General features: G+C 35.6%; 1 long non-coding RNA gene across 1 annotated transcript in view; it reads right to left on the bottom strand.

Moving 5' to 3' along the window:
• Window positions 1-612: 612 nt before the first annotated feature.
• Window positions 613-24,686, bottom strand: part of LOC118016978 — a 66,450-nt gene continuing 42,376 nt past the window's right edge. Inside the window, exons 7-9 of the long non-coding RNA XR_004680997.1 lie at window positions 23,595-23,773; window positions 3,160-3,265; window positions 613-668 (exon numbers count right to left, since the gene is read on the bottom strand). This is a non-coding gene — a long non-coding RNA (uncharacterized LOC118016978). The remainder of the gene's footprint in view (window positions 669-3,159; window positions 3,266-23,594; window positions 23,774-24,686) is intronic.

Below are 24,686 nucleotides of genomic sequence, written 5' to 3'. Positions count from 1 at the left end.
TAACTTTACAAAAAAGAATATCACACTGTGTGTGCCCACCTCTACTTTTCATACCAAATTATTTAGGCAGTGAGCTCTCTTCTTTCATGCCTTTTGTGAGGTTAATTGGGGTAAAAAGTGTTCAAAATATCTTTGTATCTTGACATACTCCTAATGTTTCTTCAGGCACAGTGATCTTTCCCAGTGCAGTTAACAACCATATATAAGGGCAACTACTCCCAGGCAGAAATGAAAAAGGATTAGGGAAGAAATTTTGGCTCATGAGTTGCAGTTTACCTAGTTTACCACCAGTTTGCAGCATCTTGATTGTAGCAGTCAGGTAAACACCCACTTGATCTGGATATCCATCCATAACAGTGTTTGATGGGAACACTGAAGAGAAACAACACAACTCTGTGGTTATCTTAAGTATAAATATCACATCATTATAATTCTTCATGTTGCAAGCAATGAAAATCCAACTGAAACTAGCTTCATTAGTAAAGAGGATTTACTGACTCACCCGATTGTGAAGTAATATAGATAGAGTGGGCTTCAGGACTGGTTTGATTCAGTGACTCAAGGATATCAAAACAAGGGTTGTTTGTTTTATTTTGTTGCTCTCTCTTCTCTGTCTTCTACATTGTCATCTTCATCCTAAAGTAGTTTCTCTTGTGGCAGCAAAATGACTGTAGAAAGAGAAGGCTAGCTTGGAAGCTACCACAGAAAAAAGTAAAGAACCTTCTTTTTTTAGAAGCCCCTAGGAAAACCAATCTTATTCTCTTTCCTTTGAATTAGCAAACTCTTTATAAGACTTTACTTCCTCCAATATTCTTTTCAAAAGGCCCATTATTAATTACTTACTAGCCTCAAATAGCTTTTCTTTTGATTTACATGACTTAAACTTGTTGTCTCTAAAAACTATACTCAGTAATCTATCTATATAGGTTTAACAGTTGAGACAGATGTACCACACCATTGCAAGGTGTCAATGTTAGAGGAAACAGTAAAGGGAGAGGAGAAGTATAATTTTGCACAATTTTCTAGAAACAGAAAACTGCTCTAAAAATGAAGTCTGGTGTTTTTTTGTTTTTTGGTTTTTTTTAAGTGTACTCAGAATCCTTCGACCTTTGTGTTCTGCATACAGTGGATGTTATAGAATTCTATTTTCCACTCTCCACTTTGGCATGAATTTCTAAGTTTATTCCTAACTGAGCCCTCCCTCTCTCCCTTTCCCACCTTGGACAGCAACATGGATATCCTGATGCTTCCTGTATAGCAGCATTAAATATCCTCCCAAGTTATGCCAATACCGGGTTAAAATGTGTTACTCTGTCATTTCTAACATCCGTATTATCAATGAAACTGACAAACACACAATCTAATAAGGGATGTGTTTAAGTTATTATCTTCTGACATTTTCTGAATATAATGATTGGTCAAAAATAAAGACTTGTGGAAAGAATAAAGTAAGAATATGTCCAAAATGGGATGCCTGGGTGGCTCAGTCGTTAAGTGCCTGCCTTCAGCTCAGGTCATGATCCCAGGGTCCTGGGATCAAGCCCCACATCGGGCTCCCTGCTCAGCAGAAAGCCTGCTTCTCCCTCTCCCACTCCCCCTGCTTGTGTTCCCTTCTCGTGTCTCTCTCTGTCAAATAAATAAATAAAATCTTAAAAAAAAAATAATATGTCCAAAATGTTTGTAAATAATTCTTTGATTATTTTACCTTTGTTTTTGCTTTGCATATTCAAAAGAATGTGGCGTTTTTATTTATTTTTGGTTGGAATATTTTTTGATTAAGTAGAAGAATATCAATGTCCTGGGGTATAAATAGCTCTAGCTGAGAGCAAACAAAGACTTCTGGGTGCTATGTAGTGCAGAGCCAATACAGTTATCATAAATTTCACTTCTAACAAAAGACATCAGGGTTAACAAAATTGTTTAATTTGCTTAGGCAGGATGAACCTTGTGCCTCTGCAAATTATTTCATGAGCTTTATGTTGAATAATGCTCTAGAGAGATACTTTTTTCTCCATTTATACCCGAGTAGGAGTTAGCTTCTAGTTTATTTCAAGTACATAATATATGTGAAAAAGTGCTTGCAAATTAGAGGAATTATTGTAACACAAGTCTGCCTTAAGACATACAGCCTCTCAAGTTAAACAGGAATTACGTTCTTTAGCTAACAGATTTATGGAATGTAATGAAATTTTGCTACTGGGTAGTAAGAATAGACTGTGTAGTCTATTTCAATGGAGAATCAGAAAAGTAAGTAGGAGACAATGTTGAGAAAGAACAATAAAGTAGGAATCAGAAGCCCTATATGACCTTGAGCACTTGACTTCTCTAAACCTTAGTTTTTTTATCTGTAAAGTAGTAATTCTAGGCCATAATTAAGATCAAATTATATAATAGATGTGAATGTGTTTTCTGCCTTTCAAAGAACAGTGTTAATTTAAAATGCTATTATATAAAAGGTAGGGGACTATTGCACTAAGGCATGTGAAATAAGGTAAAAGGTTTTCTGTGGTATATATGGTAAGCCATGTTAATGAAAAAAGTCCTTACTAAGAGTCTCTATAAACCCAGGTCACTGTTCTGGAAAACGTCTTAGGCGAAGTGCATAGAGCAAAGCTTCTCAACCACAGTACACATGAGAATCACCTGATTCTAAGTAAAAATACCAATGCCAGGATCCCATCCACCATGTGTATTTAAAACAACTGATAAAGTTCACAAATAATTTTGAGGAAAACTTTCATTTAAGACTCATTGGTCTAGAGCAGAGGTCAGCACACCTTTTCTGTTAACAGTCAGATAATAAATATTTTAGCCTTTGCAGGCATATAAGGAATCTGTTCTTCCTTCCTTCCTTCTTTCCCTCCTTCCTTCCTTCTTTCCTTCCTTCCTTCCTTCTTCCCTCCCTCCTTTCTTTCTTTCTTTCTTTTTTTCTTTCTTTCTTTCTTTTCTTTCTTTCTTTCTTCTTTCTCTCTCTCTCTCTCTTTCTTTCTTTCCCTTTAAAAACGTAAAGAACATTCTTAACTCCCCAGCCATACAAAAACAAGCCGGGGGCTGAATGAGATTTCAGGGAATGAAAGAGCTCACATCATAGATTGTAAATTAGTATGTGATACATATACAATATGTTGTAACTACATGGATGCTTATCCTTTTCATTACCATAAAATCCTTGAGTCTAGAGCCTTGTCTCACTCATTTTGGTAGTCCTGGAACACAGCACATTTCCTGGCACATCACAGTCACTCAGTAATTGCTGGATAGATGACTGGAAGAGAGAAGGTCTACTTAAAAAGATTAATATTATAGACTATAGCATATGCAAAAACTATCCAATGATAAGAGAAGTGATAGTTTCCCAATTAATTTCATCAGTACAAACAGTATAAAACAAAACAAAAAAGCCCATACCCCAAGAAACTCTACTGACTTAATATTAATGTTTGTTGACAATGACTATGTTAAGCAGATTTTGGCAAATAATTCATTTTACTTGTTGTCTGGAAGGAAAGTGGGCTTGATTTTGTGGAACTTCTAGGAAGTTGGAGTTTCATTTCTTGGGTATGGTGTTTAGGGAAATTGCTCTGGCAACCATGTCTGGGGATGGGAATGGGAATATACCTTTGAGTCATGGGCCTCTAGCACAAGTGATGTACTTAAAGCTCTGGGATAGTACTGGATACATTAACTTAGCTAAATCCTGAAATGTGACTAACAATGAATGTATTGCTTAATTCAAAGCTACTGATACTGAAAATGTGAACATGGTGGTGAAGTACCTCATATTACAGTGGGTTCATAGTCATCTAATTAGCTTAAAGTAGGTCTTTAACATTTTTTAAAAATTTATTTTCCAGCTTTACTGAGGTATAACTGACACATAAAAATTATGTATATGTATAGTGTACAACATGATGTTTTAGTGTATGTATACTTTGTGAAAATGATTAGCACAATCAAGCTAATTAACATATCCATCAATTCAGTTTGTTGTTTTTATGTGAGTGGTGAGAACATTTAAGATCTCAGCAAATTTCAAGTGACAATATAGTAATTATTAACTATAGTCATTATGGTGTATGTTAGATCTCCCAAACTTATTCATCCTGTATAACTGAAACTTAGTACCCTTTGGCTAACATCTCCCCAATTTCCCCTACCCCTCACTCACAATTACCATTCTACTGTCTGCTTCCATAACTTCAACTTTTTTAGATTCTACATACAGTATTTGTCTTTCTGTGTTTTATTTCCCCCAACACAGTATCCTCCAGGTTCATTCATGTTGTCACAAATGACCAGATTTCATTTTTTTTAAGGCTGAATAATATTCCATAGTATGTATAGACCACATTTTCTTTATCCATTCACCTGTGGATAAATGGCTATCCACATTGGCTATCATGGCTACTGTGAATAATGCTACAATGAACATGACAGTGCAGATAATATCTCTTCTGGCTACTGATTTTATTTCCTTTGGATCTATGCCTAGAAGTAGGATTGCTTGATCATATGGTAGTTCTATTTTTAATTTTTTGAGGAATCTCCATACTGTTTTCCATAATGTCAGGACTAATTTTCATTCCTACCAACAGTGAACAGGATTCCTTTTTCTTCACATCCTTGCCAGCATTCGTTCTTTTGTCTTTTTGATAGTACCCATTCTAATGGATATGAGGTGATAGCTCATTGTGGTTTTTACACTTCCCTGATGATTAGTAATGTTGAACAGTCTTCCATATACCTGTTGACCATTTGTGTGTCTTTTCAGAAATGTCTATTCACTTTTTTTGTCCACTTTTTAAATGGGTTATTAGTTTTTTTGCTCTTGAATTGTATGAGTCCCTGATATATTTTGGATTTTAACACCTTATCAGATGTATGGTTTACAAGTATTTTTCCATATTCAGTAGTTTGCCTTTTCACTCTGTTGACTGTTTCCTTTGCTGTACAGAGGCTTTTAACCATTTGTCTATTTTTTATTTTGTTGCCTGTGCTTTAGGAATCATATCCAAAAAACCATTGCCCAGAAAGTAGGTCTGTTTTATGTAGTTCTGCCTCTTGGCCTTCTGTATATAAGGATCTGATACCTTATCTTAGATCCACCAGAGTGTCCACCCTCTTGATCTGATTACTCCTTTAATTGCTTTCTCAACTGAGGTACACATCTTCCTTAGTAAATCTTTGGTAGTTTTATAGCTCATGCTGACTAGATTTCCCTTTACAACAGCTTTACTCCATCTCACAGGCCAACATTTATCTGGTACTTGACCACCACTCCTTAATTCAAGTGAACATTTCTTTCTGAAGTGCTGCAGTAGACTTCAGTCTCCTACTTCCAAGGCCAACTGCTCCAATTCCTCATATCCCTTGAATATACCATGTTTATCCTGCCTCATAGCTGTTTCCTGCATCTCAAATGCCCCCTTGCTTTGCTTAATAGTATCAGTGTAGATATTGATAATATCGAACTTTACCTGAGCCCTATGCTACTAGAAAAAGCTATGATTAATAAATCCCTCAATTCCAATTCTTTTGTGCTCCAGGAAAAGGCTTACTGCAAAGAGAGTCTTCTTCTTAAATAGGACTTATTGATGCCCTGCTTGTTTACCTATGACAAGGCCAGACACAGACCCTCCCATTCCCATTCTTTTCCTCTTAAATGATTGGGTGAACTGTTTGTCCCTGCTGGCCAATCTGGACAAAATGCTTCACTTGACAAACTTTAGTCAGGCTTCTCCTTCTAGGTTCCTGAACTTTGCCCCACCCTTGGGCTTTGGGGGCAGAACAGCCCTCCTTAACAGCCTCTCCAGATGATCAGCAGACTGCAAGAAAAGACCTGCCCTGATAATTATCTGATGATACCTACTCATCGCACTCCCCCATACCTGATTCCCTCTAGCTTTTCTCTCCCTCCCTATAAAAAAAAATTTTTTTTGTTTTGCATGACCTATCAGATCTTATAGTCTATGTATTCTCCCTATTGCAACAGTCACCTTCCCCTGATTGCAATACCCTTTTGAATAAAGTCTTTACTCCAAAAAGCTTTCCTATTCCCAAGATTAGGTTAGGTACTCCCAAGAGGGATTCCATAACATTATGCCCTTGTCCTAATCAGCACTAATCACAGTGGGGAAAAGGGTTGTATTCTTGCCTCCATTCTTCACTAGAATGTGAGCTTCTTGAGGGCAGTCACTGTGCCCTGTTTATCTTGTAGCCCTGGTCCCTGGTAGAGTTCTAGAACATTCTAGAGGTGTAATTAAGGTTTAAATTCTTAATTATTTAGTTAAATTAATAACCTTTTTTTTTTTCCCTGTGAAGATGGACAACTGGTCTGAGAGCCCATTTCTGACCAGTCATTTCCATGGATGAATGAATTGGAGTGAGAGGAGAGAAGTCACAGTGGAGATTATTTCTCTACTGCTGCGTAGGAATAACATTCACACCCAGAAGGGGTGATTTAGATCAGACCAGGTTTGCCACCCTCCACTGTATACCTTATAAAACTATGTGGGAAAGCAATTTTGATTATTGTTGTAGAGGCCATCAGTTCTAGAAAAATATCCCAGAAGAAAATGGGGTTTTTTATCCCTTCTGGCTCAAAATAGTGACATACACTTCTGGAGATGGAAGGAATACCAGCTTCAATTTATCAAACACATAAAATGTTAACTGTGCCATTTTATTGAAAGTTTATGACATATATCACTAAGATATGATTTATATTACACAAGAAATGCTGCTTCCTCATTCCCCACTCCAGTCTAGAGATCTAACCTACCCTCAAGGACTCCAGCTGAAAGCTTCAAGGTAGATAATAAAGGCAGCTGGTTCTTATGTTCAGAAATGGTCCCTGACCTGAGTCAAAATGTCTTTAGAATGCCAAATTTTGTTTTGTTTGTTTTTCTGAAAGGTGTTCTATTCCTGCTGTTTGATTGCTTGCCTAAATTCTTGATCCATTATTAATCTTAATTAGATCCCTGACTTTCTAGTATTCAAACCATTTGCCTGGGAACCTGTCTGATCCATCTCAGTGCTTTGTGGCAGCTTAAGTCGATCTCAGTTTTCACTGTCTGAGCCCCGAGATACCACCCATCAATTTCTAATCTGTACATGCATCTCCAATCCGTAGTTAATCCTGAACCTGGTGATGGTTTTGCTCCATCTCACATTGACATCCTACATGCTGCTCTGCTTCTCCTTGTGTAAAGACCCTGCCCTGCTCCCTATGGCTCTCTGTTGGCTACTTGTCTTGTACTTTTATGTGCTGCCGCCCCGTTCGAGGAATGTACCACATAGCTCAGAAATGACACCTCTGGAAGCTATCTATACATTTTAATTAATTTTATATGTAATCAAAGTAATAAATGTACACAGTTTAGAAAGTCATTGTCCTGACCTCCCTCCTATTAACCTCTGTTTTCTTGCTCTACTCTGGATCCATACCTTAGTTCCCATTCTAGGACTTCTCTTTTGATGAATTCCATGTTTTTTGGATGCAATATCTCCTTTCTTGGTTCACTTTCTCATATAGATGCAGCACATTCTCTAGTATCTTTTTTCTCCCATTTTTTCTTTCTTTAAGATTCCATTTTAATGAACATCATGTATGCACCTAGTCAAAAAGAAATATAGCTCTATAGGTATGTTAAGAAAAACTATAATCTCTTGCTTGGGATCCATAGATAATAGGGTTCAAGGGAAAAACTTATGTTCTGTGTATATATATATATTTTGGTGTGATCCCAGAAATCTAAGAGTGAGGGAAAAATGAAGTAAAGGAAAGGAAAGAAACATGGGGAACAAATAACAGTGTGTTCATTAGCTAGCTGATCTTGGCTTCGTGGTAAGTGCAGCAGTTGACTCCACTGAATATCAACTCCTCAGCATTTCCAGATTGTGCCATCAAGCAGCTGCTGGAGAAGCCAGAACCTAGGCATGCTGTGGTAACATTCAAGATTTAAGCCACAGTGCACAGTCAGCCAGTGAGTAGTTCTATGCTAATGGCACTTGCCTACCAGCAAACTGTACTTTGCAAGCCCTACCAAGCTGTAAGCTTCTGAGGGTAGGTGGGTGCTGAGTAGATCCAGTGGATTTTTGCACTTCATTGGTGACAGAGATGAGTCTAGGGGAAAGAGGTTAGAGGCTCCTTCCCTCAAGGCATGAGGCAAGGAACTTTGAGGTTGCTCCTGTGTGCAACAAAAGGAACCAGGACTGAACACTGGCCCCAATTCTTAGAAGTGGAGTAGGCAGAATGGCACAATGACATGATTCTTGCCATGGAGCTCAACAGGAACTTCTCCGTCATCATCAAAATCTTCTCTCTGTGGCCTATAAGAATGCAGTTGGTGTCAGATGATCTAACTAAAGCATCATCACCAGCATCAACCAGACTGCTGGTGATCTATCTCATACCTGCATCCTAGCCTCTCTGTTGCCTCTCACAAAATGCTACCATTTTACCTTTTTAAGCTGATTAATTAATTTAGATATGTATGTGTACACATATTTATTTATTTATTAAAAGTTCTTGGTTTATTAATCCTCTCATGAAAAAACTGCACAATCACCACAGATAAGGTCACTGCAGAATCTTTACTCCTTCTGTTGTCCAATCTCCAGCTCACTTTTGCCAGCATCAGCATTGGCTTTTGCAGTCCCTCTACTTTCTTCATTCTGTTCTTGTGTTTCCTTTTTTTTTTTTAAGATTTTATTTATTTATTTGACCTAGAGAAACACAGCGAGAGAGGGAACACAAGCAGGGAAAGTGGGAGAGGGTGAAGCAAGCTTCCCACTGAGCAAGAAGCCCAATGCAGGGCTCGAACCCAGGACCCTGGGATCATGACCTGAGCTGAAGGCAGACGCTTAATGACTGAGCCACCCAGGCACCCTCTTTTGCTCTTTTGATCTTTTTCTTCTCATACAGGCCATGCCTTGCAAGTCTATGTTTGGGTTCTTTTTTCTTTTCTTTTCTTTTTTTTTTTTTTCATAATCCAAGGAATCATAAATCATGCCAAAGCCAGTTGTCTTGCCACCACCAAAATAGGTTCTGACTCCAAATACAAAGATGACATCTGGCTTGGTCTTGTACATTTTAGCAAGTTTTTCCTGAATTTCTGTCTTAGGTATTGTAGCCGTTCTGGTGTAATGAACATCAGTGATGTTTTACTACTTCTGCTGAAGTAGTTGGTTAGTCATGAACTTCCTGGCCCAGATAGTTACTGTGTCATTCATGACGGGGGCTGAGCTTCAAGCAGCCAGGGAGAAAAAGACTTAAGCTGGTCAATTTAGTATTTACTTGCGTTGTCTCTAAATGATGTTATTGAAATGCCAGCTTCTGGATTTTTTAGTTTGGGGCATTTTCTCTTAACTTCCCACTGAAGAAGATAAAGATTGAGTTTTCTCTCTACCCCTGTTTGTATCACATTAAAGCACCCTTCAAACATTTATCCCCCTCCCCCCCATCCTGCCAATACAATATAATTTTGGTTAAAACAACAATCAGTGTTTACCTTATCATTTAAACGCTTTTGGGGAGTGGGACTTCCAGAATGGTGGAGTTAAGGACCTCTGAAAATTCACTCCTCCATAAAAGCAATGAGAACACAGGCAAAAATTGTCAAAATCAACTTTTTCAGAACTTCGAAAATTAATTTGAAGGAATCCAAGGAGTGTTTCAAGAAACACTGCTGAAACTTGATAAGAACAGTGAGCATTTTAACTTGCCCTATTCCCATCCTTTTCTCATCATCTCCACAGTAGCCTTGAAAACCAGCATCCTAGCAGACATGGAAAGGGGCTGACCAGGTTTGAAGCCCCTTAAAATGTTCCATCCCCAAAGAATTGTCATTTTTTGACATGTCTGGAATTTGCTAGAAAATCCTTTTTCATAGGACTCATCATTATTTGACTAGACTTACAAGTTATTCAGTGGGAAAAGCCCTATTCTAAGAGTGTTTATCAAAAACAATCACAGGAAACTGTTTAACCTTGAAGCCACTTGAGGCAGGAATACCAGCTAGGGTAAACAAAATGATGGCCAAAAGACTTTAAAAGAATATCTGGGAAATGGGATGTTAACAGGGGAATGTGAAAAGCTCCAACATATCTCTGGGAATCTAGAGGGCCATGCCTGTGCAGGACTATGTGCATGTCCAGAAAAAAAAAACCTAAGAACACCCTTATTTCTCATCTCTGTCTAACCAAGAGGCTCTGTGCAATCAGGAAGTGAAGGCTAAGGCAGGATGGTAACTGTCAGAGTCCCAATATATACCTAGAGATTTAGGCAAAAGGTGGAAGACATTTAAAAAAATCTGTGTCCAAACATTAGCTGACTACAAAGACAACCAAGGAAAGATAAAAGTAGAAAAACATAACAGGGCATACAGACTTCACAGAATTAGTCCAGAAAAGTCACTAAAAACAACAAAAAAGAGCAACAAAACAAAATTCAGCAATCATAGTAAGCCATTGATTGGGTAGGTACCTGACTTCCAGAATTGCCACATTATATCTTTTAAAATGTCCACGTTTCAATTAAAATTATGAGGCATGCAAAAAAACAAAACGAAACAAAAACCCCCAAAACAAAACAAAACAAAAACCAGAAAGTATGTCTATATATACAGCAGGGGGAAAACAGTTAATAGAAATATTCCTTGAAAAAGTCCAGATGTTGGGCACCTGGGTGGCTCAGTCAGTTAAGCATTCTGCCTTTGGCTCAGGTTATGATCCCAGGGTCCTGGGATCGAGTCCTGCACTGGGCTCCCTACTCAGTGGGGAGTCTTCTTCTCCCTCTGTTCCTCTCCCTGCTAATGCTCTCTCTCTCTCTCTCAAAAATAAATACAAATAAAATCTTAAAAAAAAAAAAAAGAAAAAACCCCGATGTTGAACTACTAGACAAAGACTTTAAATCATCTATTATGCATATGTTTAAAAAACCAAAGGAAATCATGCCTAAATAATTAAAAGAAAATCTGAGAATGATGTCTTGTCAAATAAAGACTATCAACAAAGGGAGAGAAATTATAAAAAGATCCAAATAGAGATTTTGGAGTTGAGAAATATAATAGATGGAATGAAAAATTCACTAGAGGGGCTCAACAGCAGATTGAATTTGCATAAGAAAGAATCAATGAACTTATAGATAAATCAGTTGAGATTATTTAGTCTAAGGAATAAGAAAAAAGAAGGAAGAAAAATTAATAGAGTCTAAGAGACCTATGGGACACCATCAAGCATCTAACATATGTATAATGGGAGTTTCAGAAGAAGAGGAGGAAGATAAAGAGGTAGAGGGAATATTTGAAGAAGGAATGACCAGAAATATCTTCATTAAATAAAAAAAAAAGATTTTATTTATTTGAGGGAAAGGCAGAGAAAGGAGGAGCAGGGGGTGGGGGGTGGGGGGACATGCAGAAAGTGAGGGAAGCAGACTCCCCGCTGAGTGGGGAGTCAGATGTGGAGCTTGATCCTAGGAACCTGAGATCATGACCTAAGCTGAAGTCAGATGCTTAACCAACTGAGCCACCCAGGCGCCCTGAAACATCTTCAATTTGATGAAAAGAATTAATTTTTACATCTGAGAAGCTCAACAAACTCCAAGGAGGATAAACCCAAATTTATGCACACTTAGATATAACATAGTCAAATTGTCAAAAGACAAAGACAAAAAGAGAATCTTGAATTCAGAAAGGAAAAACATAACTCATCATTTCAGGGGATCTTCAATAGGATATCTGATTTCTCACAGGAAACTATAGAAGCCAGAAGGGATTACATATTTAAAGTGCTGAAAGAAAAAGACTGTCATTTAAGAATTTTGTATGCAGCAATACCATCCTTCAAAAATGAAGGTGAAACTAAGACATTCCCAGATAAACAAAACCTAGAAGTATCTGTGAATAGAAGGCCTAAACTACAAGAAATAATAAAAAGAGTATTTCAGGCTGAAATGAAGGGACACTAGAGAATAACTCAAGTTCACACACAAAAATAGAGACTTATAAAGGTAACTACATAAATATATATGTTTTTGTCTGTAACCCTTTTCTTCTGACTTAATAGGCAACTACAAAAGCAATAATTATAAAACTGTGTTATGAGATTAAAATGTATAAAATGTAATTTATATAACAATAAAAGCACAAAGAAGGGAGGAGGGAACAGAGTTATATTGGAGCAAAGTTTTTGTGTACTATTGAAATTAAATTGCTATTCAAGATGACACAAAGAAATGGAAAGACATTCCATGCTCATGGTTTAGAGGAAAAAATACTGTTAAAATGTCTATACTACCCAAAGCAGTCTACAGATTTAATGCACTCCCTATCAAAATACCAACACCATTTTTCACAGAACTAGAACAAACAATCCTAAAAATTTTATGGAACCACAAAAGACCCCAAATAGTCAAAGCAATCCTGAAAAAAAATAACAATACTGGATGTTTTACAGTTCTAGACTTCAAGTTATCTTATAAAGCTGTAGTAATCAAAACAGTATGGTACTGGCATAAAACTAGACACATAGATCAATGGAACAGAATAGAAAACCCGGAAATAAACCCACAGTTATATGGTCAATTAAAGGAGGAATGAATATATGAGGGGAAAATGACAGTGTCTTCAAGAAATGCTGTGGGGAAAACTGGATAGTTACATGCAAAAGAATGAAACTGGACCACTTTATTTCACCAATACAAAAATAAACTCAAAAAAGGATTAAAGACCTAAATGTGAGATCTGAAACCGTAAAAATCCTAGAAGAGAGCACAGGCAGTAATATGTCTGACATCAGCCATAGCAGCATTTTTCTAGGTATGTCTCCTGAAGCAAGAAAAATAAAAGCAAAAATAAACTATTGGGACTTCATAAAATAAAAAGCTTCTGCACAGCAAAGGAAACAATCAATAGAACTAAAAGACAACCTACTGAATGGGAGAAGATATTTGCAAATGACATATCCAATAAAGGGTTAGTATCCAAAATTTATAAAGAATTTATACAACTCAATACCCAAAAAACAAATAATCCAATTAAAAAATGAGCAGAAGACATTAACAGACATTTCTCCAAAGAAGACATCCAGATGGCCAACAGACACATGAAAAGATGCTCAACATCAACCATCATCAGGAAAATGCAAATCAAAACCACAGTGAGATATCACCTCACACCTGTCAGAATGGCTAACATCAAAACCACAAGAAAAAACAAGTTTTGGCGAGGATATGGAGAAATAGGAACCCTGGTGCACTGTTGGTAGGAATGCAAACTGGTGCAGCCACTGTGGAAAACAGTATGGAGTTAAAAAGAGAGCTACCCTCACATTACTGGGTACTTACCCCCAAAATACAAAAACACTAATTTAAAAGGATATATGCACCCCTATGTTCATTGCAAAATTATTTAAAATAGCGAAACTATGGAAGCAGCCCAAGTATCTATCAAATAATGAATAGATAAAGATGTGGTATATATATATATATACACATACAATGGAATATTATTCAACCATAAAGAAGAAGGTAATTTTTGCATTTGCAACAATATGGATGGATCTAGAGGGTATAATACTAAGTGAAATAAGTCAGTCAGAGAAAGACAAATATATATCACTCATATGTGAAACTTAAGAAACAAGCAAAAGAAATGGAAAAAGGGAGAGACAAATCAAGAAACAGATTTTTAAGTATAGAGAAAAAACTGAGGGTTACCAGAGGGAAGATGGGTAGGGAGATGTGTGAAATAGATGATGGGGATTAAAAGTACACTTAATCATGATGAACACTGAATAATATTTAGAATTGTTGAATCAACATTTTGTATACTTGAAATCAATATAACATTGTATGTTAACTGTACTGGAGTTAAAATTTAAAACTTAGTAATAAAAAAGAGCATGGAGAAACTTAAAAAAATTAAATTGGTATTAATTCAAATTAGATTAAGTTGTTTATTGGAATCTTGAGGGCAACCACTAATAAAATAACTCAAAAAGAATAATAAATAAATGACAAATGAATAAAATGGTATACCAAAAAGATCTATTTAAGATACAAAATAAAGCTAGTAGTGGAAGAATAAAGGAAGAAAGAAGACATAAAAAACAAATATCAAAGTAATAGAGAAATCCTACCTTATCAGTAATTACATTAACTGTAAATGTATTAAATATTCTGATCAAAAGACAAAGATCAGTGGAATAGTTCAAAAAAATTTACTCATATGCTATATAAAGAGACACCCTCACAAAGATACCAATATGTTGAAAGTAAAATAATAGAAAACAGATACACCATGGAAACAATAACTAATAGAGAGCTGGAGTAGCTATATAAATATAATTGAACCCAGTTGAACCAGGGAAGGAAATCATGATTATTCTTCTTTTGCTGCTTAAATCTATTTGTTTAGAACTAATAACTGTATTTTCTTACTTGCTTAACTTTCCATGTATTTATCAACAATTCCATCCAAACTTTTCACAGTTTATCTAAATCTCTCAAAATGCTCAAGTGTATCAGATATTCCATCATTTCATCATCCTAATGGAGTTTCTTACAGAGCCTCTGCCATGTTCCACTATAGTTGAATTATCCACTATGCCTGCATTTTTTTTGTCCTGTGATCTCTCTTCATGAGCATCATGGTTATTAACTTTATCTCTCTGTTGGGTTGGAACTACTATTTTTGGTTTGTCAGTTCTTTCTTGAATTATTCCCTCATTTTAAATTCAGCTTTCAGTAGCTTCTTGAGCAAAGGAACATGGAAAATATATTTCTTAAACCTTGCCTGGCTAGAGTTTATTTATCCTACCCTAAATCTTGATTAAACTTTTTCTTGGTATAGAATTTTAGGTTGGAAGTAATTTTTCTTCAGAATTTTGAAGGTGAACCACAAATAACCTTGAATTCCTCTATTCCAGTGAGAAGTATGCAACAATTTTGACTTTTGATTCTGTTATGTAAACTGTTATTTTCTTTCTAGAACACCATTTCCAGTATACCAAAATTTTGCAATGGTATGTCTTGGTATGAGTCTATTTTATCTATTTTATGGGGCAACTGGGGCTCTTTTCTTTCTCACTTTCCTAAGGATATATGGTAAAGATTTAGCTTACATATAGTATTTAGTGACCAGTGCAAAGTACACAGGAATAAAATACAATTAGCAATTAGCAAAAACTAAGCAGTTCTTAATCACCTATCTACAGGCAGCATACCGTTGGTAATTCTTCGTTAACTCACGAAAGAGAAGGCAGTGGTGTTTGAAGCAAATGAATGGGCTTTTTTTTTTTTTTTTCCTTAACAACCCCAATTTAGTGACTAAGGCAATAAAACAGAGAGCATAGTGAAGTTTTTATGTGTAATGTTGGTAATTCTGGGTAATTGTAAAGAAAAGTTACCTCTGATCAAGATATAACAGACATTTTAGCTTTAATCAAATGTCCTAATGTGAGATAGTCTTTCAGACTCAGAATGCCTTTCATTTTTCTTATGTTTCAAACTTTGCCACTTTCACCTCGAACATATATAAACATATTTTTGTGAGGTGTAAATACTTTGTAAAATTGTGTTAAATCTAAATAAGATTGGAATAAAATTTAAGGAAATGTGTTCTATTATCAAAATTCTATTGCTTGATTTTTTTTTTCTTTTTGTTTTTTTTTTTCTGAAGCTGAAATCAGAGCATCCATCCTAAGGTATACTACTATGAATACATAACACAGAGTGACTTTTAGAGGCTACACTGTAAAAGTAAAAGGAGATGATGGAGAAAGGGAAGGGGATATGTTTAACTTGAGAATGTGGCAAATATTTTGTTTGAATGTTATTTTATTTGCAGTATTTTATCTCTTTAAATCCTACAACATAAAGATAAATAAGGTGGGCAGTAAAATAATGTCAGCTTTTCCAAAGTACACTTTCTCTTTTTCCAATCTGTGAAGATTGATAAAGTGCATTTAATAAAGAAGCTATTTTTTAATTTTTAAAAAATTATTATTAAGATATAATTGACATAACAAGTTTTATTCTTTCTTATCTTGGGAGATGAATCTGGTAGACACACTTATATTTAACTGTCCTATTCTCAAGTAACTTTAAATATTTTATTTATTTATTGAGAGAGAGAGTGAGCAAGTATGAGCAGGGGTAGGGGCAAAGAGAGAGGGAGAGAGAGAATCTTAAGCAGGCTCCATGCTCAGTGCGAGCCCAACATGGGGCTTGATCTCACAACCCTGAGATCATGACCTGAGCTGAAATCAAGAGTTGGACACCTAACCCAGGTGCCCCTCAAGTTACTTTAATTGTTTGGGTAAAAAATGTTAATTCCTAGAAACAGTAATACTTCAACAGCTTATTGAACTTCACCAGATGGAAAACACTTCTAAGGATATGGTTCATTAGGTCTATACTCTCAACCATTGAATTTAGACATTTATCTAGAAATTAGATAAATGACACAGACAAAAAAAACTGTAAAGTGAGAAATTTAACATGTCTATGATTACCTTTCATTATCTTGATTTTATTAGTGAAAGCCTAGTAAATTCTGAGTGAGCCTTGTAAATTAGATCTTTAAAATCATATACTCTTTGAAAAATAATTTTTGGTTACAAGATTTAAGATGGTCATATTTCTGGACTCTCAAAAGATATTCTTGAACTCTCCCTTATTACTATTTAAAAATGTTATAATTGCATAATGAGTTGTTTGGTTGAAATAGGAAGGAAAAACAAAACAATAAAGTGGTAACTGCTACAGACATTTGAGAAAAAGGCAGAAATTACCAAATATTTGGGAATTGCATTTTAACACTGACCAACTCAAGGAACGGGTATGAGACTGGAAATCCGACTGAAAACTGTTTATCTGAATCACTAGTGGTAACAATGTGCTGTTTTGAATTGAGACAGTGCTCATCTCTTAAAATTCTGATGTAGTTTTATTAGTTATTCTCACATCTAAAAATTAAAAAGTCAAAAAAATAAAAATAAAAGTCAAGTTGTTCTGATCTTCTGAATATAGCATTTAAATCCTGTATTCTCACAAAAGGGTACATGTTCTTCCAAGTAGAATTTCTAAAGGTTTAAAGTTTTAATTCTATCAAAAAGCAAAACTCTGGTATTTTTCTTCCCACTTAATTCCACTCCTCCATTACAGGGTAGTCTGCCATGATGTGCTGAGTGACAAATAATGTACAACCTAAAGTAATGCATGAGCCTTTTATTTTTATTTTTTATTATTTTTGGGTTTTTATTTTTTTATTTTAAGTTCTATTAACATATAGTGTGTTAGTTTCAGAGGTAGAGTTCAGTGATTCATCAGTCTTATGTAATACCCAGTGCTCATTACATCATGTGCCCTCCTTAATGTCCATCACCCAGTTTCCCCATTCTCCCATCCCCTCCCCTCCAGCAACCCTCAGTTTGTTTCCTATGGTTAGGAGTTTCTTATGGTTTGTCTCCCTCTCTGATTTCATCTTGTTTTATTTTTCCCTCCCTTCCTCTATGATCCTCAGTTTTGTTTCTTAAATTCCACATATGAATAAAATCATATGATAATTGTCTCTCTCTGACTGACTTATTTCATTTAGCATAGTACCCTCTAGTTCCATCCATGTCATTGCAAATGGCAAGATTTCTTTTTTTTTTTTAATGGTTGAATAATATTTCATTGTGTATATATACCACATCTTCTTTATCCATTCATCTGTCGATGGACATCTTGGCTCTTTCCACAGTTTGACTATTGTGGACATTGCTGCTATAAACATTGGGGTGCAGGTGCCCCTTCGGATCACTACATTTGTATCTTTGGGGTAAATATCCAGTAGTGCAATTGCTGGGTCGTAGGGTAGCTCTATTTTCAACTTTTTGAGGAACCTCCATACTGTTTTCCAGAGTGGCTGCACCAGCTTGCATTCCCACCAACAGTGTAAGAGGGTTCCCCTTTCTCCACATCCTTGCCAACATCTGTTTTTTCCTGACTTGTTAATTTTAGCTATTATGACTGATGTGAGGTGGTATCTCATTGTGGTTTTGATTTGAATTTCCCTGATGCCAAGTGATGTTGAGCATTTCTTCATGTGTCTGTTGGCCATTTGTATGTCTTTTTTGAGAAATGTCTGTTCATATCTTCTCCACAAGTCTTGATTAGATTATTTGTTTTTGGGTGTTGAGTTTGGTAAGTTCTTTATAGATTTTGGATACTAGCCCTTTATCTGATAAGACATTTGCAAATATCTTCTCCCATTTTGTCAGTTGTCTTTTGGTTTGGTCAACTGTTTCCTTTGCTATGCAAAAGCTTTTTATTTTGATGGAGTCTCAAATAGTTCATTTTGTTTTTGTTTCCCTTGCCTTTGGAGACATGTCTAGCAAGTAGTTGCTGTGGCTAAGGTCACAGAGGTTGCTGCCTGTGTTTTCCTCTAGGATTTTGATGGATTCCTGTCTCATATTTAGGTCTTTCATCCATTTTGTCTATTTTTGTGTATGGTGTAAGAAAATGGTCCAGTTTCATTCTTCTGCATGTGGCTGTCCAATTTTCCCAACACCATGTGTTGAAGAGACTGTCTTTTTTTCCATTGGATATTCTTTCCTGCTGGTTGAAGATTAGTTGACCATAGAGTTGAGGGTCTATTTCTGGGTTCTCTGTTCTGTTCATTGATCTATGTGTCTGTTTTTGTGCCAGTACCATACTGTCTTGATGATGACAGCTTTGTAATAGTGCTTGAAGTCCAGCATTATGATGCCACCAGCTTTGGTTTTCTTTTTCAACATTCCTCTGACTATTCAGGGTCTTTTCTGGTTCCATACAAATTTTAGGATTATTTGTTCCAGGTCTGTGAAAAAAGTTGATGGTATTTTGATAGGGATTGCATTGAATGTATAGATTGCTCTAGGTAGCATAGACATTTTAGCAATATTTGTTCTTCCAATCCATGAGCATGGAAAGTTTTTCCATTTCTTTGCACCTTCCTCGTTTTCTTTCATGAGCATTCTATAGTTTTCTGAGTACAGATCCTTTGCCTCTCTGGTTAGGTTTATTCCTAGGCATCTTATGGTTTTTGGTGCAATTGTAAATGGGATTGACTCCTTAATTTCTCTTTCTTTTGTCTCATTGCTAGTGTATAGAAATGCAACTGATTTCTGTGCCTTGATTTTATATCCTGCCACTTTGCTGAATTCCTGTATGAATTCTAGCAATTTTGGGGTAGAGTTTTTTGGGTTTTCCACATAGAGTATCATGTATATGAGCCTTTTTCATGTTGACTTCTAACTCACAAAAGCACACTCTCATACAAGAGGATTATACTACCAGAGTTCAAATAAGCACCTGAATAACTCTATTGTGGTGACTGTATTAACATATGTAAGTGGTTTGAATGCCCACATGCTTGTGAAGGTCATATACCTTGTGAGCATAAATTAGTTAAAAGAAAAAAATCTTCAAGGCTCCAATAGGAGTGGTCTTCCAAACTATTTCAAAACACGTAATTCCTTCCAGGTGGTATTCACCATGAAAGTAGTTCTCATCATGGCAAATGCCAAAGTCTTCCACAAAAGTCTTCCCTTTACACATTCAAAGCAAAGAAGATGGAATGAGAGAGTACTCAAACTTATGTTGTTCTCACATTGTATGTAGTTTTCCAAACTTTACTATGAAAATCTTCAAACCTAAAAAAAAAAAAAAGAAAGAAAATCTTCAAACCTATTGAAAAATTTAAAGAACAGCATGTTTATATTTATTTTAAAATGTTTTATAATTATATTTTTGATATTCTTTTAATCCAATAATTATAATATGTTATATATTCAAGTATTTGAATATTAATTTTATATTTTATTGCTTTATAATAAAAGAATAAGATCTATATAATTTTTACTTTTTAAAATTGTCAGTGTTTTCTCTGTGGTCTAATTTATGATCAATTTGTACAGAGTACTCTAGATTCTTTTTTTTTTTTTTAAGATTTTATTTATTCATTTGAGAGAGAGAGAGAGAGCACAAGCAGGGGCAGTGGCAGGCAGAGGGAGAATCAGGCTCCCTGCTGAGCAAGAAGCCCAATGCAGGACTCAATGCCAGGACCCTGGCATTGTGACCTGAGCCAAAGGCAGACGCTTAGCCGAGTGGGCCACCCAGGTGTCCCCAGAGTGCTCTAGATTCTTGAAAGATAATTTATCCTCTATTCATGGGGTACCAAGTTAAAAATATTTATATCTAACAATTAGGCCTTAAAAATTATGCTGTTGGGATACTATATAAACTTACTAATGTTTTACCAACTTAACATATCAAATACTAATAGAATTGTTAATGTCTATTACTTTTATAATTTTGTTTTATATATTTTGATATGTTATATACATAATCACTTATCTCTGTTTTAAAGTTACCTTTATAAAAATAAAATAATCATCATCTTTGTCCTGTTTAGTGCTCTTTCCTTGCCTTGGGTTCTACTCTAACCATCATCAATAATATACATGTGCTTTTCTCCTTTATCCTTTTATTTATTTTTTTTTTACTTTGAAATTGTTTATCATACTTTAAAATATTCTTATTTTGTTTGACAATGTGTCTTTTTGTAAAGAACACATAAGTGACTTTGTATTTTGACATAGTCTGAGAATATTTATGTATTTTTTAAAAGATTTTATTTATTTATTTGACAGAGAGAGACACAGTGAGAGAGGGAACACAAGCAGAGGGAGTGGGAGAGGGAGAAGCAGGCTTCCCGCTGAGCAGGGAGCCCGATGTGGGACTCGATCTCAGAACCCTGGTATCATGACCTGAGCGAAAGGCAGATGCTTAACGCTGAGCCAGCCAGGTGCCCCAATATTTATGTATTTTATTTGAAAATTTTAACCCACTGATAGTTATTGTCATAGCTGACATCTTCATGCATTTTAAAATGTGTCATTTTTGTTTTATGCTTCTTTGATAATTCTACTGATTTCTAGTTTTGCTGTAAGAAAACTGAAATTTAACTACTTATCCTAGTGATGTTGGTAATATCTGTTTTTATCATTCTACTAAAGATTACCATCATATTACATAAATAAATCCATGTTTCTTTAATGACTAATGTACCAAATAAAATAAAACAAAATATGTAGTACAAAAGAATTAGTACCCCCTGCATCCAACATCCAGATTAGCGTTAAATATTTTTATACTGTGTCGTTTTAAAGTGATCTTTGCCTCTTGTTTTGAAATCATTCAAAAAAATCATTTTATTAATTTAATTCTACATTTCATTGTCTAAATTGTTTATAACTAATTAATTTGTAATGCATCATTGAGTTTTCTATTTGCTTTGTTTCTCATTTACCCGAAATAGGTCTTCACAGTTTATTTAAGGATAGATGAATGGCGCATGTTCTAAGGCCTTCCATACCTGAGACTTATTTCTGCTGCTTTCAAACATAAATGACAAATTTGGTTTTGGTTGAAATTCTTGAGTCTCAATCTTGTTTTCCCTTAGAACTATAGATGTTGCTCTATTTTCTTCTATTTATTGAGATGCTATTTTGTTTGTTATAAGTTGTCTAAGACAAGTTCAATTCTTATTCTAGGATAGGAACTGTTTTGTTTTGTTTTGTTTTGTTTTGTTTTTCCCTAACACCTCTAGGATCATTTCTTTTGCTTGTAATTCCCTACAGTCCTGGAGGTATATTTAAATAGTACTGATGTCTTTTCATTAATTTTGACACCTACAGATGAGCCTGTTCCGTCTATATAGACCAGTCTTTCCTCAGACTAGAAACTTTCTTCTGCGCAGTCTAAAGTTTCACTTTGCTTTCATTAGTCAACTCTCTGTTTTCTGCATTCTCTTTCTATGATCTTCTCTTTCAAAATTTCATTTTTTTCTTTTTTTATTATAATAGAATTATCCAAGTGTATCATCCTAATTGCCAAAATACTTTTCTACATCTGTAATTTATTACTTATGACAGTGTTTCCACTTTTGCAGATGACTTTTCTTTTTGTTTCTTTCTGATCTGTCTATAATTCACTTCATTTGGTTTTTAGCCAGCTCCCTTTCATCCAAGTCTGTTATCTCATCTTTTAGTTCTTGATCCATAGAATCTAAATTTTTCTGGATTTTGGGGGATACAGAGAAAAGCTCTCTAAAATTTCTCATAGGTAAATGTTCTTTGAAACTGAGGTATCTATTCATATCATAAAAGTGAAATACTTGAATTTGACATCACAGAATATTTTCATAGGCTTCATATTGTTTTTTTTTTTTCCTATACCTTTATGCATTAGGAAAAAATATCTATCCAGTTCAGTCTTTCCCCATTGACTACTTGGTTGTTCTTGGATCCATTGTCTTAGATATTAGGTTGGAGGGATAGTTGATATGTATTTTTTGCATACGGTTTTCTGGATATTTAAAACTGGAAGCAACCCAGATATTCTTCATCAGGTTTATGGTAGAACAAACCAATACACCCATACCATGGAATACTACTCAGCAATAAAAAGGAGAAAAGGCTTGATACACACAACACCCTGGTAATATCATCAGAGAATTATGCTGAGTGAAAAAAAAAAAAAGCAAATGACAAATGGCTACACACTATATGATTTCATTTATTACATAATATTCTTGAAATGACAAAATTATAAAATGGAAAACCGATTAGTGGTTACTAGGGTTCAAGGAAGGGGTGGGAGTGAGTGGAAGATGAGGGCAGTTATAAAAGGGCAAAAGAGGGATCCTTGTTTTGATGGAAATGTTCTGTATCTCGACTGTATCAATGTCAATATTCTGGTTGTGATGCTGTATTATCCTGTACTAGTACTATGTTACCACTGGGGGAAATGATGGGTAAAGTGTACCCTGGATCTTTGTATTATTACTTACAACTGCATGCCAGTCTGCAATTACGTCAAAGCAAAAGGTTTCATTTAATTTTTATTTTTTTTATTTTTAAAGATTTTATTTATTTATTTTAGAGATAGAGAGAGGGAGAGAAAGCACGAGTGGGGGAAGGAGTAGAGGGAGATGGACAAGCAGACCCTGCGCTGACAGCGGAGCCCGTTGTGGGGCTTGATTTCAGGACCCCAAGATCATGACCTAAGCCGAAACCAAGAGTCACACGCTTAACCAACTGAGCCGCCAAGTGCCCCCAAAAGGCTTAATTTTAAAAGGATTTTTTATATGTTATACGCAAACAATGAATCATGGAACACTACATCAAAAACTAATGATGTAATGTATGGTGATGAACATAACATTAAACAAAAAGAATGAAAAAGGATTTTTTATAGAAAGGATATTTGGACATTTACCAAGAAACCACAAAAGTGACAAAGTGAAAAGATATTTGACAGGCATGAGGACAAAGCAACAAAAGAGAGAAAAGGAAGTGAACCTTCCAAAAATAAATACCCATGGGCAATATTCATGCTTACACTATATATACATAAAGTACAGTCGAGTACTTGCTCAGGTGCAATGAGCTCGTGCGGATCCTCTGGCTGTGACCTACTAAAAGATTTTACCCTGAGAGAGGGAAGGAGAGAAAGTCAATCTCAAATTGATAAGCACTCTTTCTCCAAGGCATGGATTACTTACCTCAATATGAGAGCTTTGGAAAAAGACCCCATCCGAACCTTCTAGGATTTACCTTGACTGCAGCGCCATCTGATTTGCTCAGAGGTCATTTATTTTGGAGTTCTAAACATATAAACTGAAATTTGCTGTGATTTGGGAATGTTGCCTCTTTCACCTCTTAGTTGGTTGGTGCTAAGCAACTGTAACAAAGCAGAATTTTCTGTAATTATTCATATAGCTTAGTGGACAAATCGATGGCTTTTTCCTCCTCTGGCCTCTGCTGCTGTCTGTCTACATTTCACGTTATTTAATGCCCGCTCTGTCACTAAATTGCTACAGTCCTAATATGATAGTTCTAATATGATCATAATGGCTAATCCTCACTGAGTACTTACTACATGCCAGACACATGCCAGGCACTATTTAAACACTTTACATTTAAACTCACTTAATCTTGCTAACAGTCCTGTGGTTGGCTTTTGTTATTATCACCATTTTACAGATGAGGCTCAGGGAGGTGATTTAATTTATCCTAGGTGACACCTGTGCTTCAAACCCTGAAGCCAAGAAACAAATCCAAGTGATTTTTAACTCTAGAGCTCATGCTTTCAACCACTGTGCTTCACTGCCTTCCATGAAACTGTACTATATAGTAAAGTATAAGAAAGTCCTCTAAAAATTGTGTGATACAAACGTAAGGTGTGACAGATTCTGACTAGTTAGACCTTACATTTTGGTGCAGCAGGAGGACTGAATTTTGATACGTGAGCAGTAGTGATACACATCACTTCCAGGGCTGACCCATAAAACCTCCCTCCCAGGATTTTCCATTGGCTTTTTCCATCCTTTGACTGGACAGTATAGACTTAAAGGACTTGGAGGACTCTGAATCCCTTCCCTGCGGCTGACAGAAGAGCCGCCTAAGCAGGAATCCATGTTGGGCTCTTGCTTGAGTGAGAGAAAAAATTGTATTGTTTGGAACCACTTAAATTTGGCGTTGTTTATTGTTAGCCAATATTGAGTAAATACAAGGTGTTAGCAGTATTAGTTCTATCCATGTTCTCTTCTGTCTTTCACTGTTTTTCTTGTCTCACCCCAAACCAAGCCCTTAAC

This window comes from Mirounga leonina, unplaced genomic scaffold, assembly GCF_011800145.1.
Source record: "Mirounga leonina isolate KUSES-001 unplaced genomic scaffold, KU_Mleo_1.0 Mir_168, whole genome shotgun sequence".
In the NCBI taxonomy this organism is placed as follows: domain Eukaryota; kingdom Metazoa; phylum Chordata; class Mammalia; order Carnivora; family Phocidae; genus Mirounga; species Mirounga leonina.
Note: the sequence above shows the minus strand (reverse complement) of the source record. Positions and strands in the feature narration are given on the sequence as shown.